Genomic DNA, 18,641 nt, shown 5'->3' with positions numbered 1-18,641 from the left:
ATTTCAACAATTAATTAAGGTTGATTAATTAGGATAGTTAACAGAAACATTCAATTAGATATTCAGCTGCCCCAGTTACACACCCCTGGGTCAACCCATTGGAGTAGGTCGAAGGGTTTCTTTGCCCCACACTCTGTTATGACTTTTCATAATCTGGTTAAAAAACAAAATGTTCTTCTTCTAGCTCCTCTTTCTGACAATAAGACCATATAGAATTTCAGAAATGTATTTAGAAGATGAGATTATTGTTCTAAAATCTAAGAGAAAGGTTAGGAAACATACTAGAGTTAATAAAGGATAATAGTTATATAAGTATGTAACAGCAGTTTAATAGAGTTAATTAAGGATTATATTTTATAATTATATAATAGTAGTTTACAGATCTAAAAAGATATTAAAAATGTATAAAAAGCAAAAATATTTTTCTCGTCATCTCAACTTTCCCACCCTGCTTAAAGAAAGAAATTGAAAACAGTCTCAGGAAAGCTCCTGATCTTGACAGCAATCCCAGTCTCACCTTCTTTTGGGAAGTGTCCTCCGGAGCTGTGCCCAGGCAGGTCTGGAGCTGGGAGCAGCCCTGCCCCACACAGCCCCTCTCAGCAGCAGCACCTGCCCTGCTCAGGGTGGCTCCTTCCCCCCACAGCTTCTCCCCAGCGCTGGGAGCAGCTCCCCGGGCCGGCTGAGAGCTGTCCCTGGCAGGCAGCAGAGTCCCTGCCCCAGCACAGCGCCCTGGGCTGCAGGACCCTGCTCTGCAGGACAGCCCTGGGCACCCCTGGCTGCTCTACACAAGGGACAGGCACAGAATGTACTCACAGAGTCTGTAGGCACTGGCATGTTCCAGCTTTAGGAGATGCCTCCAGGAGCTGCAGCTGCATTGTCCTGCAGCCAGAGGCTTCCTGTGTCAAGGGCTGGCAGTGATTCTGCCCCAGGCACTTCTCAGCACCTTCCCAGCCCTGACTGATTGAAGCTCTCTGGGCCTCTGGGCTGTGCCCAGGGTGGCTGCAGGCAGTGCCCCAGCCCTGCTGGGCTGGCAGAAGAGCTGCTCAGCAAGAGAAATGTGCTTTTGAAGCTCTTCTTGGTTTCCAGGAGCTGCCTCTGTGCCAGGAGCCCGGCCCAGCTCAGCAGCACAGACACAGCAGCAGGACTTTAATGAGCCTCTTGGGGCTTTGTGCTGAGGCCCTGAACATCAGTCCCTGAGAGGGAGGGGAAGAAAGCTCTCAAGAACTCCAAGTCAGAATCCAACTCCAAAGTTTATTTCACTTTAAATGGGTCCCACTGAGGGATGACTGAGAAAGTGTCCCCAGGCCCCAGGCAGAGCAGAGAACTGGAGGCACTGATGACAGCTGGGGACAAAGAGAAGCCAAGTCTTGGTGCCCTGGGCCACAGCAGCCAGTGCTGTGCCAGCAAGGGCTGTGAGGAGACACCTTGTCCTGAGGCCCTGGGGCCTCCTGGCACAGCCCCAGCAAGGCTGGCCACTGTCACCCCCTTGGCCTGCCCTCAGCATCCCCCCTAGCCCACATGCCAGTGGCCTCAGGGATCTGCTGGAAGGAGTCCCTGGGGAGCATTGCTCAGGAATGGCCCTGGGGGGCTCCTTCATGCTCCCAGGGACTGCAGCTTTTTCAAAGGACTTTGGCTTTTGCCTTGGAGTCTTTGAGAGTTTTGTGCAATCCTGGCCTCCAATTATCTGCTGTAATTAGTCCCTTGAGAGGCTTTGTCAGTAACAACACTCAGTGGGCTCATTAATGCTTCAAGGTACTTCAGGTTCTTAAGGTACTTTCCTTTTTCCTTCCCACCCTGAGTCTCTGAGAAGTTTGTGCAATCAAGGCCCCAATTATCTGCTTTAATGAGTCCCTTGGGAGCTTTGCATTGACACTCAGTGGGGCTCATCAATACTTTGAGATACTCAGGGTTTTTCAGCTACTTTGGATTTTCCTTCCCACACTGAGTCTCTGAGAGGTTTTTGTGCAATCCTGGCCTCCAGTTTTGTCCTCCAAGGAGTCCATGAGGAGCCTGTGTTGGGGATGGACCTCAGTGGGACCCATTAATGCCTCAAGCAACTTTGACTGTTTCCTCTGACTTGGACTCCTGGAAAGGTTTGTGCAATCTCCTCTCAGGCCCTGAAGTTCAAGGGCTCAGCTCCAAATGCACCACGGGGCTCATTAGGATCAGGCAAGTTCTGAGAAACCATGGCTGTGCCTTGATTTCCCTCTGGTCTGGTGCAGTTCTTAGGAAAGTTTCCTACAATAATTATGGAGAAATAGTTCAAAGAGCTTCTAAGAAATATGTATTCCTATTTTAAAGGGTGTCTTTTATTCCTGTTCTCTTTAGAGCAGAGATGATTGCAGCATTCAGTGATGGATATTGATCCAGGGTCCCTCCTAAGGAGGTCTGGCCAGGTCAGAGAAGCTGTGCCTTGAGGTCTGACCCAGTGGGGACAACCTTGCTCCACATTCCCCAGCCCCATCCTGTCTCTCCTCACTCCCCTGGGACCTGTTTTGCTCACAGAACTGGCTGCACTCAGGCAAAGAGGGGTTTTCCTTCTTTGATTTTAGCAATCTAAAACTGCTGAGTTTCCCCATGGAAAACAGACACCCTCCTCAAGTGTGTGCCAAGCCCAAGGTGCCACCAAGTAGGTTCCCCTTCCCCAAGGCAGAACCACACAAGGAATGTTTCAGACACACAGGGAGTTCTACAATAAACACAAATGCAGAGTTGGCTGAAGGCAGAATTAGAGCAGCTGCTGAAGGACAGAGAAGCTTTGAACTCCTTGCAGCTGAAAGCACCACGTGTGTTGTTGGGAGGTGAGTGAGTGAGGCAAGAGTGAGGGAAGGGAAATGCAGAGAGCCCTGGAAGTGTTTCTGTGCAGCCAGGCTGTGGGGAAGGGCACTGCAGAGCTGCCCTGGGCCAGCTGTGAGGGTGGATTATCATCCCAACCTGCCCTGGGCCATTGCAAGGGGCTGTTGCCATGGACACTGCACTGACCCCACTGCTGGGTTTGGGTGCCACGGCAGCCCTCATCGGATTTGAAAACATAAATCAAGTTATTTCCAGAGGCTTGGCTTGTTAAAGTGTTCTGAATTTGAGTGAGCCCTGGGGCACTGAATTCCTGAGCTGAAGAGCTGAAGGCTGAACAAGCCTCTGGAGAAGTAAAACTCAGCAGCAGCAGCAGCAGCCTCCAAGTTGCTGAGGATGTCAGCAGCCCCCACTGAGGCCATCCCTGCCCCGAGACCCTGGGGGAATGGGCAGACAAGGAGAGCGTCCCTGGGGCTGGGGAAGCAGAACTCAGAGGCACCAGCGGCTCCAGGTGGGAAATGGAGTGTGGAATGGGGCTGTGAAAGCTCTGCCTGGGCTGTGCCAAGCAGGACAGACAAGCCCTGACCCCATCCCCCAAACAATTCTCTCAAGGAGACATTTAAAAGGAATTACAATTGTTTGTGTCCTCTGAGTTGCATGCACTGGAGAAATACTGATAAGAGATGTTAAAGAGGTCAAAACCAGAAAGCAGTCTTTACTTGTAAATCAGAGAAAGTTTGACAAATGGTTTAATACGACATTCAATCAACAAAAAACATTTCTCAAAGCATTAACTTGGCCCATTCAACTTCACAAACTATAAACCCATTTCAATTTTAAGTTAATCAAAATTTGCAAGAGGACAGAAATAGAAGAAGACACAGAAAGAGAGAAAGACAAAGAAGATACAGAGAAGCACACACACAGCTACCAACTCCTGGATTCCAGCAATGTTGAGGTAGAAATTCCAAGAGGAGGTGGGGTCAAGATGTGTGCTTGCCTTGTGGTCAGCCTTAAATACCCCTTTTTCGCCCTGGGCACTTTCTCCAGGTGGAATTTCCGATCATTTGGTCACTCAGGAGCTGGGCTGGGGGTTCCAGAGGTGGGTGTGGAGCATTGCCTTTGGTGTGCCAGGGACTGGCAGACACTGCTGGGCTGGGATAGAGGCTCTGGGGGGATTGGGGTTCCAGGGCAGTGCAGTGCTGGGGTTACAGGACAGGGCAAGGCTGGACCTGACCCTGCCTCCCCCCCACATAAAATGTTTCCAGCCAAAATCTCCTCCAGTCTCTCACAACAGGCAATGTTGGAGGTGGAATTCCAATTTTGGTCATGGGCACCTGGCTGAGATGGACAATTCTTTTCCATAGGAAGGAAAGCACAGAGGCCCACTGTTTGGAAAGCAGGTGTGAGCTGTACATCAGGAGGCCAAGGCCAGCCAGACTTGTCAGTAATGGCAGATTTTGTCTGGGAGCAGTCTTTGGATGTAGGGAATGTTGGAGGTGGAATCCAAATTTTGGCCATGGATACCTGGCTAAGAAGGTCAGTTCTTTAAAATAGGAAGGAAAGAGGCCCAGTGTTTGGAAAGCAGGATAGAGCTGTGCATCAGGAAGCCAAGGCCAGCCAGACTTGTCAGTAATGGAAGATTTTGTCTGGGAGCAGTCTTTGGATGTAGGGAATGTTGGAGGTGGAATCCAAATTTTGGCCATGGATGCCTGGAGAAGCAGGACAGTTTTTTCCCATAGGAAGGAATTCACAGTGCCTTAGTGAATTTAGTGTTTTACTAACAGATGAGAAGAGACCCTCAACATGTCAAGGTCAGTTGGACCAGTCAGGAGGCCCCTGGGAGGCCAAACCAGCCAGACCTGTTCTGTGTTCCCTTGATTTTATGGGGCCCCATAGAGTCACAATGGGCCCTTACTTCCATGGGGCCCTTCAGTGTCATAAGGGTGCTGTGATTCCATGGGATCCTGCAGTGTCATAGTGGAGTCCTGATTATAAGAAGACCTGCAGTGTCACAGTGGACTCTTGATTCCATGGAGTACCACAGTGTCACAATGGCCTCAGGATCCATCAGGCCCTGCAGTGTCACAATGGTCCCAGAGATTCCATGTGGCCTTGCAGTGTCACAATGGCCTCTGTGGTTCCACAGACCCCTCAATGTCACGTGACTCCTCTGTTCCATGAGGCCTGAAATGGCTCAATGGACCTTGGTAGTTTGCAGTGTCAGAAAGTTCTGCTTTGGCTCCACAGTGTCACAATGGACCACTGATAACAGGAGGCCCCTCAATGTCACAATGGACCTTTGGTTCCATGCAGCCCTGCAGTGTCACAAAGGTCTCTTGGTTTCATGAGGCCCCACAGTATCCCAATGGTCCTCTTGGTTCTGTGGGAACCACAATGGTCTCACTGGTTCCATGAGGCTTCACAGTGTCACAATGCTTTGTTTATTTCATGGTGCCCCCCAGTGTCACAACTGCCCCTTGGTCCCATGGGGCCCTGTGCTGGTGCATTCCCCCCTCCCCTTCTCAGGCCGCCCTGCCAGCTGAGAAATGCTCCTTGGGCCTGGGCCTTGGCCAACAGCCCCTGGGCTCAGCTCCTCTGCAGCTCATCAGAAACACTGTCTGCTCCCAGGCACTGCTGCTGCCCAAGCAGCTCCTGCTTGCTTCAGGAGCAGCCCTGGGAACTGTTTCTGTTCCCTGTGTGGCACAACATCCCTGTTCTCAGCCTTGCAAAGAAAGCTGTTGATGCCAAGTGCGGCCAGGATGAAACATTGCTGTGCCTGAAGCCCCTCTCTTGGGGCCCTACAAACAGCGCTCCAAAAGGAGCCCCTTGCAGCTCTCCTGGGCCAGCCACCTCCCTCTGAGTGGGGCCTCTGTGAGCCGGGAACTCTCCCGTTTGCTGCACTCGGGGCATCCCCGAACAAGGACGGAGCCTGGGCCAATCCCCCCACTCCTCCAGGCTCAGACCTTTGCCCGCTGGGGAGATGCCAAAGCATCCGCAGGGAGCATTTCCCTGCCCTGCAGGGGAATTTCTCACAGCTGCCTTGCACTGCCCCTTTGTGTCTATGTGCACACACCAGTGCTGTGCCCTGGCAAATATGGCAGAAATGCTGCTCTCAGAGGGGCTGGAGTGCCTTGGAGATCTCAGTCAGTCAGGCCTGTGAGTGAGGGTAAGTCATGAGGTATAAGCTAAGTTAAATGCTGCCTAGTGTTCTTCTCTTGCTCCATTGTTATGTTTAATATAAATTATAAGCTAATTTAAATACTGTTTAGTATTATTCCTCTGCTAATTTGCTAAGTCATAGGTTGTGAGTTAGTTAAATACAGTAAATGCTGTTGTTTTGCTAAATTGTGACATTTGAGGTTTCAGTTAAGGTTAAGGTATAACTGAAGTCCTGTTAAGTTTGTGCTCTGTTTACTGAGCCAACTCTGGGATGTTATCATGTGTTGTCATACAGCTGTACTGTGATGTCACAGAAGACTATGATGTCAAAAATTCAACCTGTGATGTCACAGTCTGGTCTGTGATGTCACATCCTGGTCTGTGATGTCACAGAGCCACCCTCTATGATGGCAGTGTCTGCTCTATGGCCTCACACCATCATTCATGATGACACAGTGAGCTCCGTGATATCATAACCCAATCAGTGATGTAACATAATGCTCTCTGTGATGTCATACAGATACCCTATAATGTCACAGCACGTACTTTGACCTCACAACCAGGTCTATGATGTCATACAGCCATGCCATGATGTCACAGCCTTCTCTGTGATGTCACACAGTCCCCTCTATGATGCCATAGCTGCCCAGTGACCTCACACAACAAACTCTGTGATGTCACAGCCCCATCTGTGACCTCACACAACCCACTCGGAGCTGTCACACAGCCCCTTTCTGACATCACAGCTGCTCTGGGGCTCCAGGACACAGCCACAGAGGTGCTGCTGGGACACAGCCCCCTCTGGCACATCCCACAGCCCCTGCCAGTGCTGAGCCCCTGGGAGCTCTGTCTGGGCCTGCTCGTGTCCCTGAGCTGCCCTGGCAGGGCCCCAGCCCTGCTGGGCTGTGCTCAGGAGCTGCTCCTGGCCAGAGCTGGCTCTCTGCAGCGCTGCCCTTGCCAGGAGCTGCCTCTGGGCCAGGAGCCCGGCCCAGCTCAGCAGCACAGACACAGCACCAGCACTTTCATCACCCTCTCGGGCCTTTGGGGCTCTTTGCATCACACTCAGTCCCTCAGAGTGTGCTCCAGAAACTTCTCAAGAGCTCCAAGTCAGATGGAAACACTGAAGTTTCTTGTAGTTGAAATGAGAGACACGAGTGAGAAAGCGTCCCCAGGTTCCAGGTAGAGCAGAGCACTGGAGGCCCTGATGCCAGCTGGGGACAAGCAAGGGAAAGGTGTCTGTGGTGCTGAGCAAAGCTGGATGTGTTTCAGGAATGCCAAGGGCCAAGGGCTGAGCCCCAGCCCCTGGCAAGGCAGATGCTGTCCCTCCCTCATTGCTCAGGGCTCTTCCCGGGGCACTGGCATGTGGGGATGTGCAATGCCAAGGGCAGCACCATGGGGCGGCCCCTGCCAGGCTGCTGAGCAGGGACAAGGAGGCAATGAGGCCCCAGGGCTGCCAGGGTCACTTGTCCCCTGCTGGCCTCAGGCCCAGGGCCAGCAGCCATGGCCAAAGGGCTGCACAAGTTGCCTCTGGAAGGGCCTTTCAGCTATACAGCCCAGAGCCTTCAGCCTCTACCTGCTGCTAATGTGATGAGGCCTCCAGACCCCATCCTGGGAGACTTTTTAGTCTTCTCCATGGTCTGTAAAAATGGAAACACTGGTCAAAGTTATTTTCTACCAAGTCTTGCAATGACAGGGATCAATATCATTAGGCTGAACAAGAATGGATTTAGATTTGTTAGAAGGAGGAAATATTTTACAATCAGAGTGGCACAAAACTGCAACTGCTTTTCCAGAGAAATGGATGCCCCATCCCAGGACTGCTCCCAGAGTAGGAGCTCTGTGCAACCTGACACAGTGAAAGCCCCTTCCCCTCCCCAAGGATGGAATTGCTGTTGTGTGGGTTCTCTCATGTGCTGGGTGCACAACACTCCTGGCCAGAATGTCTGCTGAGGGCCAGCCAGGCTGCTGCAGTGGCAGTGACCTCACAGCCATCACCACTGCAACCATGTCCCCTGGGCCTGGCTCTCCCCTTTCCTCTGCCCCTGCCTTGTCTCTGCTGGCATGAAGAGTTGTTTCATTATTATCTTGTCCCCAGGGTGTTGGGGCCAATTGTTTCCCAGTCAGGCTCCTGGAGCAGCAGTGGCTTTTCAGAGCCCAGCCAGAAATGAGCCCTGAAGCAGCAGCTCTGCAGTGCTGGCCACCAGGCCGGGGTGCCAAGGGAGCCTTCTGGCCATGGCCTGGAAGCAGCTGCTGCTGCCAAGGTGCCTTTGGTGCCTCAAGCTGTCCCTGGCACAGCTCCCAGCATGGCACTCTGCACTTGTGCCCGAGCCCTTCCCTGGGTTGGGGCTGGCCTGGGGCTTTTCCTGCAGCAGGATTTGCCCTGGCCATGGCACAGGAAAGGCAGTTCCTGCTGGAGCAGGAGGCTGTGCCTGGAATGGGCTCAAACAACTCCAGCAAGGCCCTGTTTACTTCAAAATTGCTTCCTAGAGCACTATAGTCTAATAATTGTTATAGCTCCTATACTGTGGAGTAAATAACTCTTTTTCTTTATTTACTCTGTGGTGTAAATAAATCTGTCTAATCATCTTCAGAATCAGTCACAGTGGTATTTATATAAATATATCTGATATTCCATTGTTAATCGTGTGGGACAAATTACATTACGGTTCAATTCTACATGTCCAATATTTACACATAAACCTCTGACAAACTCGGGCTGGGATTGAATCCAGCTGCTCCCAGTCTCCTCTCTTAGAAGGAATTTAAAAGTCTAGGTGACTTGGAGGAGTTTGAGGATCCATGGTGGCTGTTGGGTGTCATTTCTCCACCTCATGACTCAGCAGGTGTTTCTCCAATAAAGAAACAAAGCTTTCGCCTGAAGCTCCCACTCTGCCTATGACAGGAAGCCCTGGGAGTGTCTGTGACATCCCGGCTCTTTGGCAGCCTGGGGACTCCTGGGATGTCACCGTGGAGCCCCCGGGAGTGCCTGTGACAGAGCGGTGCCTTTGCAGCCCAAGGTCCCCTGGGATGTCACCATGGAATTGCTGGGACTGCGTCTGACCACACGGCTCTTCAGCATCCCCAGAAACCCCTGGGAGGTCTCTGTGGAACTCCTGTCTGTGCCTGTGACATTCCGGCTCTTGAATAGCCTGGAGACTCTTGGAATATCCCCACGGAGCCCCAATGAGGGTAACAAATCTGATCCTTGGTAGGCAACCATCACCAAGACCTTTCGCGATGGTCTGTTTCCATGGCAACCACAGCCCCCTGTTGCTATGGTCTGTTTCCATGGCAACCATCACCAGCCCCCTGTTGCTATGGTCTGTTTCCATGGCAACCATCACAACCCCTGCTGCTATGGTCAGTCCCTTGGCAGCTCCATGGAGACCCCATGCCAGGGGTGGTTGCCATGGACACCAGCTCAGGCCTGGAGCCAGAGCCCGTTGCCATGGCAACCATTTGCAGTCCCATCCCCAGGCTCATGGGATCACAGAGCCACAGAATTGGCTGAGTTGGGAGGGAGCCATGGGGATCCTCCAGTCCAACTGCTGGCCCTGCACAGGACACCCCAACAATCCCAGCCTGGGCCTGGCAGCGCTGGCCAAACGCTGCTGGAGCTCAGCCAGCCCTGGAGCTGGGAGCCTTCCCTGGGGAGCCTGTTCAGTGCCCCAGCAGCCTCGCGGGAAAAACCTTTTCCTCACATCCAGCCTAAACCTGCCCGCCTCAGCTCCAGCCGCTCCCTCCACTCCTGTCCCTGGGCACCAGAGGGAAGAGGTTCCCACAGCCCCCAGCCAGGGACCCGCTCCCAAGGCTGCTGCCATGGCAACCAGGCCTGGCACCAGCTGGGATGCTCGGTTTCCATGGGCTGGGCTTCAGGAATGGCATTCCCCAATTTCCTGCTCCCGCTAAAACTGCACCGCCGCTCTCTTCCCTCCAACCTCCCATGGAAAGCACAAAAGGCAAAGATCCCAGGCTGGGATAAGAACAATTTACTGCGAACAGCAACGGGATAAGGAACAAACAGGAACAGAAACAATTTGGATAACAGAAGGGATAAGACAATCTATTCACAGAGAAAACTAAAATGCCACCGACTGCCTCTTCCTGGCCATATATTTCCTCCTACCTGGAAAGGACACTCTTCTCCTCTGGTGAGAGAGAAGGAGTCCTTTTCCTGCCCCTGGCAATGACCTGAGATGGGACTGAATATGACAGGGACATGGTCAGACTCTCATGTTCTTTGATCTCACATCATGTCATTGCCATGGGCAGGAAAAGCTACAGGTGTCTTCCCAGCATGGATCACAGGGAACATGGATCACCAGGTCTCTTCCCAATGTGGATTCTCCAAGGGGGGATGAAGCTGGAGCTGTGTAGAAAGCTCTTCGTGCACGTTGGGTCATTTACAGGGCTTCCCTTACTGGTGCCTCCGTTGGTGTCGGGTCAAGTTAGAGCTCTGGGTGAAGCTCCTCCCACACTGGGGACACTCGTAGGGCCTCTCCCCAGTGTGGATGCGCCGGTGGATGATGAGGGTGGAGTTGTGCTGGAAGCCCTCCCCACACTCGGAGCAGCGGAAGGGCCTCTCATCCGTGTGAATCCGCTGGTGCACAAGGAGAGTGGAGCTGACCCGAAACCTCTTCCCACACTCGGGACACTCGTAGGGCCTCTCTCCAGTGTGGATGCGCTGGTGGATGATGAGCTGGGAGTTGAAGCTGAAGCCCTTCCCACATTCCCCACACTTGTAGGGCCATTCCCCAGTGTGGATCATCTGGTGGCAGATCAGGGTTTTCCTCTGGCTGAAGCTCTTCCCACACTCCAAGCACTTGTAGGCCTTCTCCCCATCCTGAAGCTGCTCATGGACCACCAGCTCAGAGCGCCAGCTGGATCTCTGGCCGCCTTCCCGGCACAGGGTGGGTCTTTCCTCCTCAGAGCACCCTGGGATGGGTTTGGAGCCCCTCCTCCTGCGGGATCTCCGGGGATTTTCCTCCGCATTGGATTCCTCTGCCGTGGAGCTGCTCAAAACAGCTTCTTCCATGAGGTTCTGCCACAGGGATTTGTCCTCCCTGGTCTCCATCCTCAGCTCCTTCTCTGGGGGAGGAAGGACAAGGAGAGGATGCGATTTGCCTCCGTGACAGAGGGAAGGGGAAGGAGATCCCCCCAGTGTGTCCCCGGCAGGACGGCGTCGGCAGCGGGGTTGTCCTGCAGCCAAGGGCCAGGCTGGGCTGGGAGATGGAGCAGGAGAGAGGGGGAAAGGGGCACTGACTTCCTCCTCACCTGCCTGGGTGTCCCAGGGCATCTTCCTCTTCCTCACAGCCTTCCTCTCCATCTGGCCATGGTTTGGGAATGGGAAATCCTGGTTTGGGGAAATACAAGGGATGAGGACATTGGGTTAGATGTTTCTTTCTCTCAAAAGCTATCTCAAGAAGTCACTGGGCATCTGGTGCCTATATAAACCACCAAAACAGCAAGATTCAGTCTCCAAAAATACACAAATAGCCAAGATTCAGCAAAAACACCCAAACATGCATTTACACTCTCTGATCTCTCCACAGTGGGGTCCTGGGAGCCGCCCCTGTCTGGACTGTTGTGGGTCAAGTTTGAATTGGTGTTCCCCCTCTCCGTCTGCTGGGGCTCCTGGCAAGCCAGGAGGTTCCCCTTCTCTGGCCTCACCACTTTGGCATCCCAGGAGTCCTGGATGGGCAGCACTGTCTGGGCTCCCTGTTTCAGGTTCCTGGGGTATCCCTGGGCCCCCTTGTTCATGCTCCCAACATCTGCAGGCTTCGGGAGAACCCCTAGCTCTGGCACTGCCCGTTTCTGCTGCCCCCATTGCCGCTTTCCCTGCCAGCCGTGCTGGTCCGGGCGATCCCCATGTGGCTCCGGGCTGACAATGCAGCCCCTGAGGCGGGCAGAGCAAGCCCCAGCACGGGGGGAGCCTGCATGCTCCGCTCCCTCGGCAGCCGCGCCCAGCCCCGTGCACAGAGCTCCGGCAGCCCCCATTGCCGCCCCCTCCCCAGAGACCCCCGGGGACCCCCGCAGCCGGGGCTGCCTCTGAGCCAGGCGGCCCCCGAGCCCGGCTGCGTGGCCAGGGGGGCACGGCGAGCCCGGGGCCGCTGTGCCAGCGCTTGTCCCGCTCTCCCTCAGCCTCTGCCCGGACCGGCCCGGCCCCCCGAGCCCCGCCAGGCCCCGCACGGCCACGGCCGGCCCGGGCCGCTCCCCTCGGAGCCCGCTGCGGACACGGAGCCGGCCCGGCCACACGGACCCGCCTGTGCTGGGGGCCCACGGGCCGCCCAGCGCTGCCCGGGCCTCGGCCCCGAGCACAGAGCTCTGCCCGGGGGGCTCCCGGCCCGAGGCGGCGGCTCCGGGCCCGCCCGGCCGCTCCCGGCTCCCACAGCCCGCCCGGGGCCGCCCCGCCCGGGCCGGGGCTGCGCCAGCGCTCCCCGCACCCGCGGGGCTGCAAACCGCTGGGCACAGCTCACAAAAAAACATTCCCCCAGCCCCACAAAACACCAAAATCACAACCGGCCATCACCCCCCCACAAAAAAAAAAAAATCCAAACCCACAAACCGACCGCTTCCAGCCTCTCCTCCTGCGCCTTCCCAGGGATCCCAAGCCCGCGGGAATGCCCCTGGAGCAGGACAGAAAGCTGCTCCAGCCGAGGCACTTTGAACACCCTGGGCTCTCCTCTGGGGGCCCTACAACACCCGCCAGTGGAACCTCGCCGTGCAAAGGAACGATTCTGGTGCTCCCTGGGGAGGCCAGAACTGAAACTTTGTTCCTTTTGCCTCGGGCCGGAGACCCCCGGGCTGTTTTCTGCACACACTTCCAGCCCCCAGCGCTTGCTGCAGCCGCTCCCTGCAAATGTCACACTGCCAGGGCCCTGTCCTTGCTGTCACCCGCTGTGGCTGGCCATGAACAGAGCTCCTGCACTTGCATTTCCAGCTGCTGTGCAACCAGAGCTGAGGGATCTGCAGCTGCCTGAATGCAAAACCTGGCAGAGGAGCCTCTCTCGAGGGGGAAATCTCCCCTTCCTGAGCCAGCCCGTGGCAATGCTGCCATTCTCTGCTGCTGCTGCTGCTGCTGGGGCACTCGGGGCTCTGGCTGAGCAGGAAAGGTGACCCTGAACCAGGAGCTTTCCTTGGCTGCATCAAAGCCTCGGTGCACAAAGACCTTCCCAGGGCTGTGCTTGTTTGTTTTTTTAAATTAACTCCCCCTGTCAGCTCTGGGCAGAGCTCTGTAACTGTGTGTGACACTCGTCTGTGACACTGTGGGGGTGGCCAAGGGGACCTTCCCCGAGCTGTCTGCAGAGGAATCCACAGCAGCCCAGGCCGGGGGTGCTCAGTGGCCGCTCAGTTCCGCTGACTGGACGCGGCTCTGGACGCTTCCCTTGGAGCATCTCCAGGGAGGGAACGCTGGGGCTGCCCCGGCTGTGGTGTCACTGCCAGGGGAACGCTGGGGCTGCCCCGGCTGTGGTGTCACTGCCAGGGGAACGCTGGGGCTGCCCCGGCTGTGGTGTCACTGCCAGGGGAACGCTGGGGCTGCCCCGGCTGTGGTGTCACTGCCAGGGGAACGCTGGGGCTGCCCCGGCTGTGGTGTCACTGCCAGGGGAACGCTGGGGCTGCCCCGCTCCTGCCCCACCCCATCAGCTCTGCCAGCGCCTCCAGGGGACACAAAGGCTCAGCCAAAGGGTGAGAGTTGCACAAGGGGCTGAGCTGGGATCTGGGACCCATTGGGATCATGGAGTCCAGCCCCCGGCCCTGCACAGACACCCCAACAATCGCAGCCCGTGCATCCCTGGCAGCGCTGGCCAAAGGCTCCTGGAGCTGCGGCAGCCTCGGGGCCGTGCCCATTCCCTGGGGAGCCTGGGCAGTGCCCCAGCCCCCTGTGGGGGAAGAAGCTTTTGCTGATCTCCAGCCCAGCCCTGCCCTGGCCCAGCTCCAGCCGTTCCCTCGGCTCCTGTCCCTGCTCACCTGGGCAGAGATCAGAGCTTGCCCAGAGAAGCTGTGGCTGCCCCTGGATCCCTGGAAGTGTCCAAGGCCAGGTTGGAAAGGGCTTGGAACAGCCTGGGATAGTGGAAGGTGTCCCTGCCATGGCAGTTGATGGAATGATAAGGTTCACTTAAGATTTAAGGTGTCTTCCACCCCAAGGCATTCTGTGATTCTGTGATTTTGGGAGAGATGCTGAAGCTCTGGCTCAGCTTTATCTCAGCGAATGTCTGGACCCAGCAGCAGCCATGGGTGGGATCATCTCCTCCCTCTCGCTGTGGCTGTAACTCACCCAAGGGCAGTGTCATAAATTAAATTTGGACAACTAGGTCTATTGAGTTTACAGCAGTTTAATAACAAGAAAAAAAATGATACAATTTAGTGAATTGAATACAAGAATCCAATTTAATAAAAGAATACAATTTAGTGGATTGAATAGCAATTTGATATAGAAGGAATACAATTTAATAAAATAGTACAATTTAGTGAATATTGTTATAAATACACTCGAGAGAGTGTTAAAGTTTAATAAAGGGAAGTTTTATTAATTATAGCAAGCAAGCAATAAGCAAAAGACAGCGCTGGACAGCCGGGAAGCGATCCCGCTTCACCGCGGCCGTGCTTCCGTTTTCCGTGTGTCTCCTTTTAATCAGTCCGGCTCTCCGGGCTCTCCTGTGACGTGTCTTTCCTCGAGTATTTCTGCACATGCGCCTTCATCGGTCTAGGGGTTCGGTCGTTTGGTCTTTACTTTATCTTCCTTTAACCTTTCTTCACTGTTCTCTGTAAAGGCTTAGCTCAGTAATTTTTTGGAATGCAAGGAATCTTAGCAAGGACATGATAAACGTCAGTAGCTATACAAGCATCAGTTACTATGCATACGTAAGTAACTATCGTAAGTAAGTAAGGGGTAAGTAACAATCTTGATTTTACAGAATATAACATTACAGGATATCATATCTGCATGTTTAGTCGAACAAAAGGGTCTCTGTTTATCACAATCCCCCCTTTTTCTATTCCCTACTTTTGTTCGCTAAATCTTTGCAATTCTTTTTTACTTAGTTCTAAATAATCTTCGGTTTCTGCCTCATTTAAGGTGAGCTGCTTCTAACTTGCTTTTTACAATGTTAATAACTTTATTAAGAATGCAAGGGCTAAAAGTAAGTCTTAAGATTAGTAAAATTAGTGGTCCTGCTATAGTAGATAGTAAAGTTGTTTGCTAGGGAGAATAATTAAACTAGGATTCGTACCAACTCTGTTGCATTTGTTCTTTCTTTCTCTTTTCCTGTTCTTTCTGTGATTTGGCCATGGTTTCTCTTACTATCCCGCTTTTATTTACATATACACAACACTCTTCTTTAAGTGTAGTACACGGGCCCCCTTGTTGTAAAAATAATAAGTTTAATCCTCTTCTATTTTGCAAGACTACTTCAACCAGTGAGTCTAAGGAGTCTGTGAGGTCTTTTATGGATTCATCAATTCTTCTTAAATTTTCATCTACTGAAATTTTAAGCTCTTTAAGCTCCTGGTATTGATTAACTAAGGATGCTACACCTGTTCCTAATCCAGCTCCTTTTATGGTTAGTAATACGGCTATTGTTAATACTGTGAGGGGTTCTCGTTTCACCAAATGGTGTTCTGAGTTTTGGTATTGTGTACACATATATTCTTCAGGATGATAAATAATTCGGGGAACTATTATAACTTGTATACAAAATTCATAGGTTTCATTAAAGACTGTTACAGAGACACATGGGGTTACTCTTAAAGTGTTACAAACCCATTTAGTATTAGGTGCTGGAATCAGCTACTGAGCTGGCTTGCGAGGGTCATCAATCTGTATTTTTATTTGACATAAGTGTTTCTTATCTGGGGGCACATTTCCCACACATTTCCCTTTTCCAGTGACTCTAGGTAATGTTATTCCTGGAGTGTCTTCCCTTCCCAATTTCCATAAACAGGCAGCAGGATTAGTGCCATTTACTCTTTTTGGTTCTGCTATGGAGCCTATGGCCTCATAAAAGGGTGGGTTAATGTTATAGCATAACCAACATTCTCTGGTTAAATTTGGGTGTGAATCATTTAATACTTTAAAGGTAGCTTGCAATATTTTCCAAAGAACTTCATTTCCATATTCTTGGGGTGTCTCTACTGTGGTTGTTACTTGTGTGCTATTTTCTAATTTTTCTGAATGGTTATTCTGATCTCTTACTTTGGGGTCTTCTGCTCCCCACACCACTGGATTTGGTCCAACAGATCCCGAATCATGTGGAACCATCTCTTTCTTTATAAGAATGTGCACTCCCCGATCTTTTCTGGGTTCCCATACCCTGAGACCCCAGGTTCGTCCTAATAACCACCCAGGGTCTTGGGACTGTGTAATATTGATGTAATGAAATTTGCAAGTTTCAGTATATGTTACTTCCCTTGAGGGGCTTATCCAGGGCTTTATACATCTATGTGGACTCTGTTCAACCTTTAAATACTTATCTGGGTTCTGTACTTTTTACTCTATGGAAATTGTTTCACAGCCTCAATATTTATAGTAAAATTCCCCAGGGTAATTACAATATTCTCTGCCTGGATTAGAAGCTGGGCACATATATAGTACTTTACGTCTGGGCAGGATACGATTAATATTCTTTTACTTAATAAGAAAATCTAGTGTAACTTGAAAACTAGGGGCCCCAAAGGTGATCTGTGATTGAATAATAGCCTGGTCTTCCTATTGGATTAAAGACTAATTAAAAGGGTTCGTGAGTTTTACTTATACAAATGTTAAATGTGCTAATTAAGATTGTAAATGTTATTAACTTCTTTAATGAGCATTAGCTTCCCCTGCTATAATAGAGGCTTTTCTTTTGTATAGTGTTAGTTTTGATTTTCCAAAAATTATTTTGCTGGGTTGTATCATTTCCATTCTTGTGCCATTTCCTGGTCCATGACCTCTTGGTCCCATGTATATTGGAGTGTTTCCTTCCACAGTTTATTACTCCTCTGCCTCTCCCATCGTCGACCCGGTTGCCACGGGACACGGGGTGTACCATCTTCTCGGCAGCAAGAGTATTCTTCGGGAGGGAAATTACTCCTTCTCTTATTAATTCTTTGTATGTATTTTTTTCAACTTTTATGCTTTACTAAAGGGGTATTACACCTCAATTCCTGGAGACACTGTCTGCACAACCCAGCTACTATATTTACTATAAAAGGTGCAGGTTCGTTTGGATGGTAATAATACAAGGGGTTAACTCCTCTGGCATAAATAGTCTACCACTCCTCTGATTCTGTCTCAAATTTTCTTGCTCATATTCTAGTTATTAAGGGCCAATCCGTGAGTTTTTTCTGGGCAGCGTAGCAAGATCTACACACCCCTCTTAGTGGGTAGCCTCTATGACAGTGGGTCCACTAATGTTCTTTACATATTATACATTTAAAACAAACAAAAAGATAACAATTCTGACATAAAGTACAGCTTATTTTAACACTTCTATTATATATTTCTTTACTACTAGATGGGGGTATTTTATATTCTATATAAAAAATCTTTATGAAATTTACTATTTATAAGTTTTTAAGCCGGTTAATAGTCCTTGGATGTTACTTTGTTCGGGATATCTTAAGTCTCAGGTTCCCAGCCGGGCTAACCACTTCTCAGTTATTAGTCTTTTGTGGCTTCACAGGTCTCTTTATACGACTGGCATGTGTCCACTCCTTTTCAGCTGTTCGAACTACAGAGTCAGTTGTTAATAACACTTGGTACGGCCTTTTTCACTTCGGTGTTAGGGATTTTCTTTCTAGTTTCTTATCAGCGCTTACTCTCCGGGTTGTACCTGAGAGTGTAGGGCAGTTGAAGATAACTCCATTCTCGGTCACTATTAAAAACTCAGAAATCTCAGTTAGAATAAAACAGTATCTTTTGTCACTTGAGGGACGAAGAGGGTTGAAACCAGAAATTGATAGATTGTTAAATAAGGGACTATTAGAACCATGTATGTCACTTTTTAACACACCCATACTGCCAATAAAGAAGCCAGATGGGACTTATCGTTTGGTACAAGATTTAAGAGAAATTAATAAGAATTTAATAAACGTACAGTGGCACGGTTCCCTGAAATAGCAAATTCGTATACATCATTAAGCAAATTGGGACCTGACAGTCTATAGTACAGTGTTACAGATTTAAAGGATACATTTTGGGCCTTGGTCTCATCTCTTGATGAGACTAGTCGAAATTATTTTACATTTGAATGGGAAGATCCAGACACAGAGAGGAGACAACAATTGAGATGGACACTATTGCCCCAGGGATTTACAGAACCTCTCAACTTGCCTGGACAAGCACTAGAACAGATTCTACAGGATTATCAGACAGACCCAGGAGTGACTCTGATACAATACGTGGATGATTTGCTTTTAGCTGGAAAGAGGAGGAAGATGTAAGGAGAGAGAGTATTAAATCGTTAAATTTCCTGGGTTTAAAAGGATTGCAAGTATCTAAGGCAAAGCTCCAATTTGTGGAAAAGAAGTAAAATATTTAGGCCATTACTTTAGAAAAGGGGAAAAAAAATAGACTCTGAAAAAAATACAAGGAATTTTGTCACTACTAATTCCTAAAAATAAAAGACAGATACGTCAAATCTTGGGATTAACAGGGTATCGTAGACAGTGGATTGAAAACTATAGTAGTAAAGTATAATTTTTATATC

General features: G+C 51.0%; 1 pseudogene; it reads right to left on the bottom strand.

Moving 5' to 3' along the window:
* LOC131586333 (uncharacterized) overlaps positions 1-18,641 on the bottom strand; it is a 705,318-nt pseudogene that overhangs the window by 72,031 nt on the left and 614,646 nt on the right.

Source organism: Poecile atricapillus, chromosome 19 (genome assembly GCF_030490865.1).
Source record: "Poecile atricapillus isolate bPoeAtr1 chromosome 19, bPoeAtr1.hap1, whole genome shotgun sequence".
Classification (NCBI taxonomy): Eukaryota; Metazoa; Chordata; class Aves; order Passeriformes; family Paridae; genus Poecile; species Poecile atricapillus.
The sequence above is the reverse complement of the archived record's forward strand: the minus strand, read 5'-3'. Positions and strand labels throughout refer to the sequence as shown.